The sequence below is a fragment of the Rattus norvegicus genome, chromosome 1 (assembly GCF_036323735.1).
Source record: "Rattus norvegicus strain BN/NHsdMcwi chromosome 1, GRCr8, whole genome shotgun sequence".
Lineage (NCBI taxonomy): Eukaryota > Metazoa > Chordata > Mammalia > Rodentia > Muridae > Rattus > Rattus norvegicus.
The window spans coordinates 57,525,450-57,542,556 of NC_086019.1; the positions used below are offsets into that span (position 1 = coordinate 57,525,450).

Here is a 17,107-nt window from a genome sequence, read left to right on the forward strand (position 1 = left end):
ATCTTTTGGATATATGCCCAAGAGAGGTATAGCTAGATCATCAGGCAGTTCAATGTCCAATTTTCTGAGGAACCTCCAGACTGATTTCCAGAATGGTTGTACCAGTCTGCAACCCCACCAACAATGGAGGAGTGTTCCTCTATCTCTGCATCCTTGCCAGCATTTGCTGTCACCTGAGCTTTTGATCTTAGCCATTCTCACTGGTGTGAGGTGAAATCTCAGGGTTGTTTTGATTTGCATTTCCCTTATGACTAAAGATGTTGAACATTTCTTATGTTTCTCAGCCATTCGGCATTCCTCAGCTGTGAATACTTTGTTTAGCTCTGAACCCCATTTTTAATAGGGTTATTTGTCTCCCTGCGGTCTAACTTCTTGAGTTCTTTGTATATTTTGGATACAAGGCCTCTATCTGTTGTAGGATTGGTAAAGATCTTTTCCCAATCTGTTGGTTGCCGTTTTGTCCTAACCACAGTGTCCTTTGCCTTACAGAAGCTTTGCAGTTTTATGAGATCCCATTTGTCGATTCTTGATCTTAGAGCATAAGCCATTGGTGTTTTGTTCAGTAAATTTTTTCCAGTGCCCATGTGTTCCAGATGCTTCCCTAGTTTTTCTTCTATTAGTTTGAGTGTGTCTGGTTTGATGTGGAGGTCCTTTATCCACTTGGACTTAAGCTTTGTACAGGGTGATAAGCATGGATCGATCTGCATTCTTCTACATGTTGACCTCCAATTGAACCACCACCATTTGCTGAAAATGCTATCTTTGTTCCATTGGATGGTTTTGGCTCCTTTGTGAAAAATCAAGTGACCATAGGTGTGTGGGTTCATTTCTGGGTCTTCAATTCTATTCCATTGGTCTATCTGTCTATCTCTGTACCAATACCATGCAGTTTTTTTCACTATTGCTCTGTAATACTGCTTGAGTTCAGGGATAGTGATTCCCCCTGAAGTCCTTTTATTGTTGAGGATACTTTAGCTATCCTGAGTTTTTTGTTATTCCAGATGAACTTGCAAATTGTTCTGTCTAATTCTTTGAAGAATTGGATTGCTATTTTGATGGGGATTGCATTGAATCTGTAGATGCTTTGGTAAAATGGCCATTTTTACTATATTAATCCTGCCAATCCATGAGCATGGGAGATCTTTCCATCTTCTGAGGTCTTCTTCAATTTCTTTCTTCAATGTCTTGAAGTTCTTATTGTACAGATCTTTTACTTGCTTGGTTAAAGTCACACCGAGGTACTTTATATTATTTGGGTCTATTATGAAGGGTGTCGTTTCCCTAATTTCTTTCTCGGCTTGTTTCTCTTTTGTGTAGAGGAAGGCTACTGATTTATTTGAGTTAATTTTATATCCAGCCACTTTGCTGAAGTTGTTTATCAGCTTTAGTAGTTCTCTGGTGGAACTATTGGGATCACTTAAATATACTATCATATCATCTGCAAATAGTGATATTTTGCCTTCTTCTTTTCCGATCTGTATCCCCTTGACCTCCTTTTGTTGTCTGATTGCTCTGGCCAGAACTTCAAGAACTATATTGAATAAGTAGGGAGACAGTGGGCAGCCTTATCTAGTGACTGATTTTAGTGGAATTGCTTCAAGTTTCTCTTCATTTAGTATAATGTTAGCAACTGGTTTGCTGTATATGGCTTTTACTATGTTTAGGTATGGGCCTTGAATTCCTATTCTTTCCAGGACTTTTATCATGAAGGGGTGTTGAATTTTGTGAAATGCTTTCTCAGCATCTAATGAAATGATCATGTGGTTTTGTTCTTTCAGTTTGTTTATATAATGGATCACGTTGATGGTTCTCCGTATATTAAACCATCCCTGCATGCCTGGGATGAAGCCTACTTGATCATGATGGATGATTGTTTTGATGTGCTCTTGGATTCGGTTTGCCAGAATTTTATTGAGTATTTTTGCGTCGATATTCATAAGGGAAATTGGTCTGAAGTTCTCTTTCTTTGTTGGGTCTTTGTGTGGTTTAGGTATAAGAGTAATTGTGGCTTCATAGAAGGAATTCAGTAGTGACCCATCTGTTTCAATTTTGTGGAATAGTTTGGATAATATTGCTATGAGGTCTTCTATGAAGGTCTCATAGAATTCTGCACTAAACCCATCTGGACATGGGCTCTTTTTGGTTGGGAGACCTTTAATGACTGCTTCTATTTCCTTAGGAGTTATGGGATTGGTTAACTGGTTTATCTGTTCCTGATTTAACTTCGGTACCTGGTATCTGTCTAGGAAATTTTCCATTTCCTGCAGATTTTCAAGTTTGTTGAATATAGGCTTTTATAGTAAGATATGATGATTTTTTGAATTTCCTCTGAACCTGTAGTTATGTCTCCCTTTTCATTTCTGATTTTGTTAATTTGGACACACTCTGTGTGTCCTCTCGTTAGTCTGGTTAAGGGTTTATCTATCTTGTTGATTTTCTCAAAGAACCAACTTTTGGTTCTGTTGTTTCTTTCTATGGTCCTTTTTGTTTCTACTTGGTTGATTTCAGCTCTGGGTTTGATTATTTCCTGCCTTCTACTCCTCCTGGGTGTATTTGTTTCTTTTGGCTGTAGAGCGTTTAGGTGTGCTGTCAAGCTGCTGACATATGCTCTTTACTGTTTCTTTCTGCAGGCACTCAGTGCTATGAGTTTTCCTCTTAGCACAGCTTACATTGTGTCCCATAAGTTTGGGTATGTTGTATCTTCATCTTCATTAAATTCTAAAAAGTTTTTAATTTCTTTCTTTATTTCTTCCTTGACCAGATTATCATTGAGTAGAGCATTGTTCAATTTCCACGTATATGTGGGCATTCTTCCCTTATTGTTATTGAAGACCAGTTTTAGGCCGTGGTGGTCTGATAGCACACATGGGATTATCTCTATCTTTCTGTACATGTTGAGGCCCGTGTTTTGACCAATTATATGGTCAATTTTGGAGAAAGTACCATGAGGAGCTGAGAAGAAGGTATATCCTTTTGCTTTAGGATAGAATGTTCTATAAATATCTGTTAAGTCCATTTGGCTCATGACTTCTCTTAGTCTGTCTACGTCTCTGTTTAATTTCTGTTTCCATGATCTGTCCATTGATGAGAGTGGGGTGTTGAAATCTCCTACTATTATTGTGTGAGGTGCAATGTGTGTTTTGAGCTTTATTAAGGTTTCTTTTACGTATGTAGGTGCCCTTGTATTTGGGGCATAGATATTTGGGATTGAGACTTCATCTTGGTGGATTTTTCCTTTGATGAATATGAAGTTTCCTTCCTTATCTTTTTTGATGACTTTTAGTTGAAAATTGATTTTATTTGATATTAGAATGGCTACTCCAGCTTGCTTCTTCCGACCATTTGCTTGGAAATTTGTTTTCCAGCCTTTCACTCTGAGGTAGTGTCTGTCTTTGTCTCTGAGGTGTGTTTCCTGTAGGCAGCAGAATGCAGGGTCCTCATTGCGTATCCAGTTTGTTAATCTATGTCTTTTTATTGGGGAGTTGAGGCCATTGATGTTGCGAGATATTAAGGAATAGTGATTATTGATTCCTGTAATATTCATATTTGGATATGAGGTTATGTTTGTGTGCTTTTCTTCTCTTTGTTTTGTTGCCAAGACGATTAGTTTCTTGCTTCTTCTAGGGTATAGCTTGCCTCCTTATGTTGGGCTTTACCATTCATTATCCTTTGTAGTGCTGGATTTGTAGAAAGATATTGTGTAAATTTGGTTTTGTCATGGAATATCTTGGTTTCTCCATCTATGTTAATTGAGAGTTTTGCAGGATACAGTAACCTGGGCTGGCATTTGTGTTCTCTTAGGGTCTGTATGACATCTGTCCAGGATCTTCTGGCTTTCATAGTTTCTGGCGAAAAGTCTGTGTGATTCTGATAGGTCTGCCTTTATATGTCCACCATGCCTTGTAGTCATGGAACTTAACCTCTGGTAACAAGTGGTCTCTGTAATAGGATCACTAACTCCCTACTTCTTTTATAGTTTGCTGTGCTCATGGCATTTCTGTCACAGAAATACAAATGTAACTAATGCAGATGGTGATGTAATGGAGTGGACTCTTGCTGTGTGACACCTGATCCTGCCAGGTTGTGCTTGTTTGGTTCTTGTTTAGGGGATTATGGAAAACTTTGGAACTTTGAACTAGAAGTTGTTGAATGGTCTAAGAAGAGCTTAATGTGCTATACTGGCAGGAGCTTGGAATGCTCAGGAGTGCCAAGAACTATTCAGACTGGGGAAGCCCAGAACAAGGGGATTCGGAAGGGAACAATGTTTACGACTGGCTAATGATATTTCCTGTGATGCTCTTACAGAAATATGGGTTCCTTCTTCCCACACCCTAACACCTTACCTGAGGCTAAATTTAAAAGTAATAAACAAAATTACTTGGTGCAGATTTGAAGAGAGACTTGTATAACCACTGTCATGTTGTTCTTAGCAATTACTCTTAACAGGTCTATAATGAATCAAAGCAAAGGAGGCAAAAAAGAAATAAAAAATTATAGTTTGGAGTGAAAAGGACACTGGGAAGATTAATATTATAATGAATGCCCATGCCAGAAGAGAGCCTGAAATTTCTTAGAAGAATAGCACCTTAATAAGAGGCCATTTCTCCTCAAGGAACGACATCACTAAACTAAGCTTCTATTCTGTAATCAGGAGTAACTGATTTAGGGTTTTACTGCTGTGAACAGACACCATGAACAAAGGTACTCTTAAAGAACACATATTTGGGTCTGGCTTACAGATTCAGTGGTTTACTTTACTGTCATCAAGGTGGGAGCATGGCAGCATCTAGGCAGACATGGTGCAGGAGGACCTGAGAGTTCTACATGTTCATCTGAAGGCCTCTAGGAGAAAACTGATTTCCAGGCAGCTCAGACAAGAAACGTAAAGGTCACAGCCACAGTGACACATGTATTTCATCAAGGCCACACTTAGTCCACACCTCCAAATAGTCCCACTCCCTGGCCTTACTGTTTTCAAATCGCCACAGGAACATTAGACATTTTCAGTTCCTGGAATCACCTTTGATCAGAAGCTGTAGCTGCTGTGGTTCATGGGGCCCAGGTCTTTCCAGAATCAGGCATCTTCTCATGTATTCTCATTGGTCACTGGAAGTAAAGAAGCTCAGCAAAGGACTGCTGTGTGGGCTGAGACAGCTGAGAAAGTCTGCTTGGGAAGGTGTGTCAATTTTTGTCTCTACATAGAGACAGGATAGGGGTTACCTGACCTTCCCTGGCCAGTTTCCATTTGGGACCCCTGGACTGTAATCATTGTCTAGTAGGCAAGTGTCATTTGGCATTCAATGTCATGTTGTGCCTATTGTGTACCCAAATTTGATACAAGACTTGAGAATGTAGGCTTGAAAGGTATCCAGTTCCTAATCTGGGGAGGAGAAGAGCAGGCCTGAGAGGAACAGGCTTCATGTGCAGAGGGAGGTCCATCTGTACATGGGTGAGAGAAATTCAGAGAATGTTAATCAAATCTGGCAATCTGGGGGAGGGTGCAAACAATCAATGACAGTAAAGTCAGCTTCAAACTTGGGAGAAGGTTTGTTGCCACTGTTTGCACACCATGCTTCAGAGATGGTGACTCACAGAGAAGCTCTGTCTTGAGTTCATGGCACTGAGCATGTGAGCTGAGCACTTGACATCTCAAGTTCTATATGTTGTCAGGGGCCTTACACAAAGGCCCTTATCTACCTGCCAGCATGTTGCTTTACTAGTAGTAGTCACATGAATTTAAATTTCCTACTTGTTTGTGTTCTTAAAAGCTCACCGATTAGTTTTAGCTGAGTCTCCGAGGAGACTTTGCTCTCACATGCTGTAAGTTTTAAAGATATGGTGATTAATATGAATAACTTTTCATAGGTCAATGCAGGGCCCACAGTGACCTCACCTTGCTATCTTGAGCTGTTAACTCCTGGGCAAAGTTTCTCAAGAGTCTCTGCCTCAGAAAGAAATGTGGTACTGTGATTTCATAATCTACCTACATTCCTTGTGTCACCCAATATATCAGCTAGAGTGAGGGGATCCTCCCCTGTTCAGGACAATTTAGATACTGCTTCCCCAGCAGGAATGGAAGGGCCACTTTCTGCCTCTGCAGGGGCAGTCCCTGGTGTTCACTGTAATGTTACTCATCACTTGCACCTTGAATCAGTTGTTCCACTGGAGCACGAAGCCTCCACTTTATTCTGGGAGATGACAAGGTGTCTCCAGCTAGGGACAGTGGTCCAAACATGAGTTTAAATGAGGGCAGTGAGGGTGGTGTACACACATTGTGGGTTTCATATTGAGTGCTACTGAAGTTCATGTACTTCCTACTAGATTCATCTGTGAGTGACATGTGATCTTTGTATTAAACTTTACCTTCAGGTTCAAGATTTCATGGTAGACCAAGGCCCTACTTTCTTTTTAAGATATCCTAGGAAGTGGATATAAAAGAGAAAATATAGTTCAGAAAACGGACCTAGGCGTACAGCACTTGCTTACATGTGCAAGTCCCTGTGCTCAACTCCAAGACCACACAATATGCCTTATAGATAGATGATGTAGGCCCTTAAGTTCTTCTGACAGCCCACATGTGGACGAGGTATACACAGGCCATAACCTGTCTTCTCAACTCTTGCATGATTATAGGGTCATATGAGACCTTTCTGACGACCGTGAAATATAAGGCTACTCCTATGTCCCATATGTCATTCTTTGGACTATTATGAAGTTTGCCTAGGCAGAGTTCAAAGGCAGCAAAGTGTAACCACCATAGTATTGGTTCAGCATTTGCCCTAGTTCAACTTGTGTACTGAAGCCAAAGTGCATAGCTGTGACTTTTCCATTCCTGTCCAACAAAACATCATCTGTTTTCAGGCACATTCACGCCCAGAGAAGGCTGTACTGTGGCTGTACTGGGCCTGTCTGCTATTCACAGGCATACTCAGCCATGCCACCCAGCACATCCCAAGCTCTATTTGGAGTGCTTTGGTACCACAGGAGACTTGTGTTGGTGGACACACTGACAAACGAAGTACCTAGACCCTACCAAGCTCCTGTCCACACTTGACTCATGACCAGAGCCAGCAGTATGAGCAGCTGGGTAAAAATGGAGACATTTGCACTTTCGTCCTTTTTTTTAATACAACAAAATGTTTAATGAGCAAATTCGTATTAGCAAATATGAAACTGCCACAAGGAGGAGCAGGACTGAGACCACTGGTTGAAGGTCAGGAAGACTAAAACGAACCAACTACTTAAGAAACCAGGGTGGAGAATGATGAGGACCAGAAGCCAGAGGACAGGAACTGTGGCCCTAAAAAAGGAGAGGGTAGGGTACTGAGGGCCAGACAACCAAATTCAAAGTAGTTTTGCCATAAAATACAAATATGCTATGTTCCTAGCATGCTGGCGGGGGGGTACTTTCTTCCTTGGTAGCACTTGTGAACCCCAGGACCAGGTGACAAGCTTGAGGCCAGGCAAGGAAAGAGGATCAGAGTGACCTTACCTGAGCTTGAGGGATAAAAACCTCAGAGAGGGGAGGGACTACCCTTGGCTCAGACTCTTCAGGGACATATGTGATGAGGGGAAGCTAAGGAAAGGCAAGGAGGACACACCCCCTTGGTACCAGGTGGTGTGTGTGTGTGTGTGTGTGTGTGTGTGTGTGTTTGCACATGCTCATGTGCATGTGTGCCTATATATGCACCTGAATGTGTGCCTGTGTGTGTGTCAGGGGGGCATGTCTTGACACCAGTCCTGCCCCATGCTGGTCATTCACAGTTGGCACAGTCACCACTTAACACTAGGGTTTTTGTTCCCAAACTTTTTCTAATAGAAGCTAACATACCTCTTGGTCAGGGATAGTTAACACACTTCATAAGAATGGGGAACACTGATCTTTTGGGATTGAAACCTGAGCTAGCTTGGGGGTCCTCCTCCTCCCATGGTTCCCAGTCTGTTTGTTATCACATTGTCCAGACAATAGAACACTCAGCTCTGCCTGTGCCCCAGTGTGAGTCATTGCATCAACTGACATCCTGACTGGTTGTCCAAACTCCACGTTCTGGCTGAGCTCAGGACCCACAGGAGAAGGCCTAGATGAGGAGGTTCTGCCCTACCCAGCCAGGTAGACTTGAGCTCCACTCTGACGAATGTTAGAAGGGATCCAGATGTGGCTCTCACACAATGCTGGCACAACTACCAAGAATCTGAGCTCAGCAGTGACATTCAAGTCTCCTCTTGCCCAAGTAAATGGACATCAAATACTTCTTTGGACCTTGGGCAGTAAAGGAATCATGAGGGCTCCATGGGTAGATAACGTACCATATACCTTCCCAGAGCCCATGAACTGCACCTGCTTACTGGCCCCTGAACCTGCTTGACTAAGGTGAGGAGAGGAGACCCCAAACAGCCCTATACCACTGCCCCAGGAACACTATCATGCCAGGTGGAGGCAGCCCCCACAGCCTGAGGAATGGGGTAAGGATTCTTTCCCATTGCATCCACTGGTGTTTTGTTTGCAAGGTTTGGGTGGAAGTGAGACATACTGCAAGGGAGGCCTTTGTGTTGCTTACTGTACTTAAAAGCAAGACATGGGAAAAGGACCTACAGAGTTTTGATCTAAGACATCCTGCAGTAGCCAGCTCTGGGTCCTTGGAGCTTAGGCAGGCTTTACAGTCATAGAGCTCCCTCTACTGCCCAAGTTTCACCATGACAACTCTTGCAGATAAGACAGGAGCCCAAGCTGCTTCAGGGCTAACATAGACACTTGTTTCTCTCAGACACGTTTGCACCTGAGAATCTTAGGAGCTTAGTTTCAGTGAAGGAAGAATAGGGCCCACCACATGCCCTAAGCTAATGACAGAACTGGCTGCCTATCTTCTAAAAGTGGGCAGGCAAAAAGACCTTTATAGTGTGCATCAGGGTTGAGGGCCAAAAACTGCCTTGCCCAGACATGGCCAAAGGCTGCTGGTTCTGGAATGTTACCAAAAAACCTTAAAGGCTGGCTGGCACAGACAGGGCTGCTGTATGGCTCTTGCCTACACTACAATATCTGGCAGGGGTGGATCTTTGCCAGGCTAGCACAGAATGAACTTCATGCCATTGAGAGGAGCTAACCAGTGTGCAGTCTCAGGTTTCGCTGGGTGATCTAGTCATGAGCTGTCTGTATGACTGAGCAGACAGGCATTGTCCAGGCTGAGGACATACTGGTCACCTCTGTGGTTGTTCTCTTCCTCTTCAACCTGCAGAAAGATACAGCAACATGGTGGTAGTCCTCACCATGACTGTTGGTGCTTTCTATGCTCTTACAATCCCAGGGCTCCAGGTCTACCCAGACTGTTCTAATTCTGGCATAGACAATCTGTCCTGGGTGTGATAGGTCATCCTGTTGGTTCTCTGTCTTAGCTCTCATGGCACACTGCCCTCTATATTGCCCCATGCTGTTTCCTCCAACCTTTCCAGCATGCAACAGCTCCATGTCCTGCCCCACCTACTTTATGATCCCTGATAATTTCAGATATTTTAATGTTCTTCCAGGCTGGGCTGTGGCCTCGTGTGGGGCTCACATTCATCCTAGAGGTTCTTGGGAGCCTCCATGCCATGGCGTAGGACCTCTTTTTGTCCACACTGGGTCGAGTGATTCCATCCAGTGTAGTATTCTCTCCCTATTGTTGAATTTTAGCACTTATGTCTTTCAGGAATGGCTCTAGATGTGGTCATCGTATACTACCCTGAAAGAACCGCCAGAGTTCCAGGACGGCCACCTTTCACTTAAGCAAACTTGTCCACAGACTGTGTGGGTCCCATCAGCTGAGAGTAGCCTTCACATTGCAGTGATGTGCATATTTCTGCTTTTCAGCCACGATGGACTTTAGGATCTTCCCTGAGGACCCTACACGAACCACAGGTAGGAGATGTGTAAATGGGGCATGTTATTGGTTCAATTCTTCAGTGTGGTGCCTTAAGCTGACAGACTTTTTGGAGGGCATGTGCTTCTCTATTACATGAGTTAGTTCCATTGTTGGCCTGGATTCTGCTGTGACTGCCTCTTATGCTCTCTCCTCCCACTCTTTAACTGTTCCTAACTCTCAGTGAGTCCAGCATCGTGCTGGCTGGTCAATCAGCCTTCATGCCAGTCTAGATTCAGTCCAGAAACACAGAGCCCACACTGTCCTCTACCGGGGTTTCACAGGGCTGCTGGTTTAGTTTCTCCAGTGCCCTATGGTGGTACAAACTCAAGTTTCTTAGGTCCCTAGGGGTCTGGTAAAAACCCTTTAGTACAAGATAGAGGTAAAGAAGGGTAGAAATAAAGTCTTGCAGTTCTTCATGTACACCTCTCCAAGGCTCTACACTCTTCTGGTCCTGGTGTGCCACTCAGCAAGCCCTCCCACTAAGGCTCTGTGCCTGAAGCAGAGGACCACTGCTAAACCAGTGTTCCCAAGGAATTGGCTGTACCTGCAGCGTGACCTGTAGAGGATTCTCCACAACCCTGAGGACCCAATTTGAAAATCTTAGTTGGGCAGTGTGTGGGAGCCATCCAGGCTATATGGAGACCTTACCCAGAATTTGACCTCAAGCCCTGCACCCTGATTAGCTTGACCCACACTCCTGCAAAGGTCTCTGGGTGGCTGCTGAGATGAGTTGGAGGAGGATGAGGAAGAAAAGACAGGTAAATCAGGGCCAAGACAGGAGCACTGCCCGTACTCACTGTGGTGGCCCATCGTGTCCTGGGCTCATTCCTGCTGTAACTCTCAAGTAGGAACCACACATCCTTCCTCATGGGACTGTCCGTGATGAGGCCAGCTGAGGATCTGACCTGTCAGCAAGAAAGACAGGAGCTGTATGTGCCACAAACCAGAGCACAGTGTCCCATATAAGGCCATCTCACAAATGATGCCATGTCCTCCCCAGAGTGGCTCCAGTCAGGGTTAGGAGTGGCTCATGTATTCTGAGCTCTCTGCTACTCCTGCAGACACAGGAATGGTGCCTTCTCATGCTCATCTATCCTGAGCCCAGGGATCAGACAGAGGTCATACTCATGGGAATTCAGACTCAGTTCAATCTGCTATCCTGTAGCCCATGAGTCTGGACTCAACTTTAGTGGTCAAGGCCAGTGGTTTTTTCCTGGACAAGACTTTGAGAATGTAGCCACAACACAGTGTTAGTGACACATTGCATGCCCTTGACTGGCCTTCAATGTAGTAGTCCTGAGTGACCATTCCAGCGTGCACCCAGGGATTCAGACTAGCAATGGCCAGATCAGGCTCTTTGCTACTTGGGCCTATAGCTCACCCCCAGTGTAGTTCCATGTGGCCTGGCTGCTGCAGCTCCTCCAGAAGCTACCAGATGTTTTCCCACAGAATCCTGCAGTCCCTGTGGGCTCTTCCACAGACATCTCACACTCTCTCTGAGGGGATTTAGCCTGGATGCCTGCTGTGTGGGAGCTGCCTTGGCTCGTGGAGCAGAGTGAGAGGCAGGGGAGATGTTGTCTGCTGGTCTTATTGTCCTCAGTGTCCAGGGCTTCCGTGCTCTTTGGGTCCAGGTCCAGCTCCAGTGGGTCACTAATGTAAATCCAGCCCATACAAGTTCCACACACCATGGGGTATAGGGTAGACCATGACTGAGGGGGAACCAATAAATCCAAGGACCCTGTGAGGACCAGGTCACCTCTCAGGCATGATGCAAGGCCAGGAGCTCTGTGTGCCCTGACAGAGGGGGATTGGACCCTGACTCCCACGAAATGCTTCTTCAGACCTATTACGTCATCAGCTCTGAGAGCATTAAGAACATATCACACTGCTTGCCTCTGCCATGTAACTCTATCTTCCAGGGCTGCAGGACCTCAGGAATATTAGCGTGCCTTCTATGAACATTAATATTCTGTTAAATCACTTTGATAAATAGTTCTCAGCATGATACCTGTCTCCAGAAGAAGTCATTCAGCAATTCTCATGGGCACGGGGAAGCAAAATCTTCCTACTGCTCCTCCTCTTCCTTCTCCTCTTCCTCCTCCTCTTCCTCCTCCTCCTCCTCCTCCTGCTGCTGCTGCTGCTGCTGCTGCTGCTGCTGCTGCTGCTGCTGCTGCTGCTGCTGTTACTCCTGTTGCTGCTGTAGCTTTGTTGGAAGCATCAGCAAAGCCCATAAGCTCAGCATCCATGGAATGAGGTGGGGTTGGGAATTGCAGACAGGTGCACATACCTGTCCAGATGATGACCTCTTACAGGACATAGGTGTAGGGTTGTGCATGGACACTTAGGCACAGAAGGAGGTATGCATACACATGCAAACACTCCCTCTTACACAGAGGTTAACATGATGTACAGAAAACCAAGTCCATCCTGAATGTGGGGCTCACTTTAGTTGTTACATTCCGATGGTAGAACAGACGTGTGTGAGGACAAGAAGCTCTGTGGTCCCTGGGGCCAGAAGGAAGAGAGTGGCTATGCTGACACAGTTAAAATAAACTCTCACAGTCTATGATAGCCAGGTCACAGGACCCAGGCAGCTGTGTTATTTGTGAGCACCGAGGGCAGCCAGAAGCTAACTATTGAGCACTGACTGGACCAAGCCCAGAAAGGGTCTCTGTTTTTCAGAGTGCTGTGGGCAGTGCAGTGTGTAGCACTTTCCTTTTGAAGACTCTTCTGGGGTTTTGAGTCCCCTGTAGAGGAGCCTCATGTCTGAAGACACTAAGCCTATGAGGAAAGATCCTCATGTGCAGAGTTCATTGAAAGGCCTGAGAGCAGAAAAGCAAAGAAAGAGCAAAATGTGCCACCTCTCCTCACTGTGGTTCAGCTTCTGCCTTTGCAGCTGAGCTCAGGTGCCCTGGAGTCCTCCCTAGCCTGAGTCAGTGGTCTAAAGTTCAAGTCACTGCTTTCTGGTTTGTAGTTTCAAACGCAGCACAGTTTCAGGCAAGAAAAGCTGTGAACACTATCTAGACCTTGCTGTCTACATTTGACGGGGACTGTTGAGCCCCAAAGAAAGCAAGGTCTATAAGGTCAGGTATTACAGGACTGGGCTAGGGCTGGAATCCAAGTTCCCTTCTCCCTCTGCTGTGGGCAGATGGTGAGCCTTGTAATTGGTTCTTACTCTGTACAGGGGTAGAAACAAAGGGTCTTATGGGAGCTATGGCACAGGCCTGCCCAGGAATGGCTTAGAGAGCCTCGCACCAGCCCAATATTTGATATGTCCCCAGCTTTGTCTAACACCTTCAGCTGTGTGCCATTTTCCCTGCCTCCTGTAAAAGACTCTAAATGTTTTCTGACAAAAGGCAATCAAGGAGGAGTTTCACAAAGACAGGTGGGGATCTGTTGGGATGTTAACATGGGCTAACACATTAGAGGGCCAGAGCCACAGGACCGATGCTTGGTGGACATTCTCCTCTGACATCCAACACAGACATCTTTGTACAGAGATCAGGAGAAGTCTTCTCTGAATAACAGTGCAGAACACCTCAGGCTCAGGGAATCAGGACTGACACCCATAGAATGCTGTAGAATGTTTGTGATACAAGGGCTCATCAACCTGGGTCCGTGTGCCTCTAGAGATGAGCACAGAACCGGGCTGTGGCTGGTTATGGTCTCAGACAGGAAGGCGGGAGGGAGCTGGTTCATGCAGTTTTTCTTTCCCTTGGCCAAAAGGAAGGACTGGAAGAAGTCTGTCTATGGAGAGTGAGGCTGGCTGGGAAACTGTATGCCGTTCTCCATTCTCACCCTGCTGGGGGCTTGGGGCTGTTGTCCAGTTAACCTCTCCACCATTCCAGTCTGCTTCTCTCCATTTAATCCATGCATCTCTGTCCCTGGGCTAGGTGACCTGGATGCAGAAGTCCTACCTGTAGCTGCCATCCAGGGCATAAGTCCCTCAGTGAGTGAATTCCAGATGGTTCTGTCTAAAGCAGCATCGAGCAGGGTAAGAACCGTGGTACATGGAAGAGGATACTGCATCCAAACGCATTTCATATAGAATCAACCCTCATGCTCAGAGACCTGATCAGTCCTATTTACCACTTTCATCATTTTTGTTATTCACTGTACTGTGAAGTGTGAATTTTTATTATATTTAACTTCGGCAAAGGGAGATAAAGAGTTTAGCACTGGAAACTCCCTAGGGACTGGCTGGAAAGGACGCCTTGACACACATGTGTGCTTCTGGGAAAAAGCTCTTTCATAGGATGCCTCCATGAGTTCCAGGATGTGTGGAGGGCTCTGTGCCCTATCCAGGGTTGACCTCAATATATTAATGGGAGCTGAGGCTTCTCTCTAATAGAACAGTGCCACCCTCCTTGGAGCTGTCTGTGATTGTATATGCTTAGCTCTAGAGTATCATTATTAGGAGACTTTGCCTTGTTAAATAGGGGTGTCACATTGGCATGGGCTTTCAGACCCTTTTCCTATCCACATGCAAGCCAATCTTCCCCAAGCAGCCTTCAGATGAAGATGTAGAACTCTCAGTCTCTCTGGTACCATGCCTGCCTGGATGCTGCCATGCTCCCAGCTTGAAGATAATGGACTGAGTTTCTGAACCTGCAATCCTGTGTTCATTAATGTTGTCCTTATAAGAGCTGCATTGGTTGTGTGTGCCTCTTCTCAACAGTAAACACTTAACTGAGACAGTGTTCATGTTCCCTTCTTCAGGTTCCAGGCTTTAGCAGCTTCAAAGATGAGCTGCATTCTCTTGGGACTATGGGACCAGAAGCCCCAGGCTGTCTGCTTGATCTGAGAGTGCTAGGACATCCTGCTCCTAAAGGAATTGTTACTGCTCCATTGCAATACTGTGAATAGCATCAGCAGGCTCCTGCTCTGTTACCCCCTGAACACAATGCTGTCTTCTCCAGGAGTGGATCCAACAGCTCTCAGAACCTCCCCAGGAACTGGGTGTTTCCCAAGGATTACCTGCACTTGGTTGCAAACCCCTATCCTGTGTTCTGGAAACTTTTCAAAGCCCATTCACCTGATACTGGTGCTTTCAGGACAGTATTCCCAAGTGTCATTTCCTACCCTGAGAGTTCACTCTCATGAGGCAACACGTGCCCTTGACAGATGATTTTCCCAAGGGGCATTGTATGTGCAGGTGAATTGTGTGTGCCAACTCTTGTCAGATCAGCACATGATGGCAGCAAGGCCCCATTTGCTCTTCGTTTTGAACTCATGATCCTGGCACTGTCTTGTTGTTATTTAGGTCCCTGTCAGTCCTGAATTGAATTTTAGCATGGGAACCCAGGGCAGTTGTCTTCAAAGATATTCCTAGTATGAACCACATCTTCACCTCACCAGACATAAAGCACAACAAACACCAGGCAGGCAGAGAACCCTCAGGGGCTGGAGCTGGCATTTTCAAACACTCTGACTTGACCTTGGCCAGCACAGATTCAGAGGGCAGCCGCTATGTAGGAAGATCTCCTTCCTCCTCTCGGAGTTTAGAACATGTAGATTTAGGCTAAGGTGCTGGCACACATATGAGCAGAGGCAGCAGCATGGGCTTGTTCAATGTCAAAGCCTACCTGCCACCCCTGTATCACATGTCAGAGCAGCCCATCTCATGAGAAGTCTAGAGGTGATGATATCCTGAGTGAATAGTCCGTGTTCTGCTGCCAGTTTCTTTGCTCCCACATGGCCAACTGGGAGAAGGGATTGAAAAAGGGAAGGTGATGAAGCCCTGCAAATATATACTTGGTGCCACCAAAGACCATGGGCTCTGACTGGCGAGATCTTTCAGTTAGATTTTAAAAAATGCCTCCTCAAGATAGGTAGTAGGTACTCTCAGGAAGGTGGACCATGGTGTGGTACAATGGGGCAGGATCCATGAGGCTGGTGCTGTGGGCCAGGGACATTGGGGCAGGTAAAACTGAGTAGGAACCCTGGGCCAGGTACAACAGGGCAGGGACCCTGGATCATTTACAACAGAGCAGGGACCCTGGGGCAGGTGCAGTGTAGCAGGGACTCTGGGGGTGGTGCAATGGGGCAGGAGTCCTGGGGAAGGGATCTTGTAGTTGTGACCCTGTGGAATGTGCAACCGGCAGGGACCCTGCTGGAGGTTCACTGAGGCATGCAGCCAAGGTGGAATGTTCGGAAAGTTGTCTGTTTGCTTCATGCAGCTGCTGTCTGAAGTAGAGAACACTGCCAACTGCCCCAGAAGGGATCTTGGGAGGGCCTTGCAAGAATGCCAGAGCTCCTAACTGAGGAGTTACACGTTCCACAGATGGGCCTTTATTGAGTTGAGCAGATTCTAAGAGAGCTGTCTTGAATGACCAGCCAAAAAAGCGGGAATGAATAACAGGCATATTGCATCAGCCATGTACAAGGTGTTTTGCTCAGAAGAGTAGGACAGGAAGAAACTGATTAAGTCAATTCACTTGTCTGTCTGTCTGTCTGTCTATCCATCTGTCTGTCTATCCATCTGACTCTCCTTCCATCCATCCATCCATCCATCCATCCATCCATCCATCCATCCATCCATCCATCTCTCTGAGGGAAGTCAGCTTTTATGTGTAAGAAAAAGGTCACAGAAGCACTCCCATTTGGCAACAATGAGGTTTGTAGGGAGTGAGATAGATGGGTTATTTGTATGTTTGTTTGTTTGTTTGTTTAATGCAGGTGGTGGGATAGAATGACAGTTGTGAGCAGTTCCCATTGGCATCAACTGTACCACAGACCCAGTCTCAGTGTGACACAGAAGACGACTACCTGGAAAGTATGTCCTCTCTCTAAGGGGACAGTATAATACAATACTCTGGACTGCAGGTCAGACAAGGCCTGTGTTTAGGAGACTTGTGGACAGATGAATGTCTGTGAGTCTGGACTTAGACTCTGTGGAGGCCTCAGGTCACCTGACTGTCCTGAAGCTTCCCACTGTGATTTATTTCCCTCCTACAGAGTCAGCCACCTGAGCAACTGCATTTCCTGGTTATCCCCTAATCCACTTACACTGTGTAGAGTGTCCAGTCTTAGGGAGGGCCTGGGAATCTGAGAGACACCACTGAGCCCTCTGGGCCTGGCTGACTCAACTTGAGGCTACTCTGTGTGTCTTCATTTTGCTCACCCACCAAAGACCTCAAAAGTCAGCAGTAAAGTTGCTGAGAGGCCAGGAGCCTCCATATTGACCCAAGAGCAATTGTCCTCTTTTACAG

At 45.7% G+C, this 17,107-nt stretch overlaps 1 protein-coding gene across 3 annotated transcripts in view; it reads left to right on the plus strand.

Moving 5' to 3' along the window:
* Positions 1-17,107, plus strand: part of Smok2al2 (sperm motility kinase 2A like 2) — a 101,675-nt gene that overhangs the window by 10,873 nt on the left and 73,695 nt on the right. The window contains exons 3-5 of one of the 3 annotated variants that reach the window (XR_010059383.1): positions 9,684-9,892; positions 13,790-13,890; positions 16,575-16,671. The gene's annotated coding sequence lies outside the window, so the exon portion shown is untranslated. The other 2 variants (XR_010059379.1, XR_010059384.1) reach the window with 2 other exon arrangements.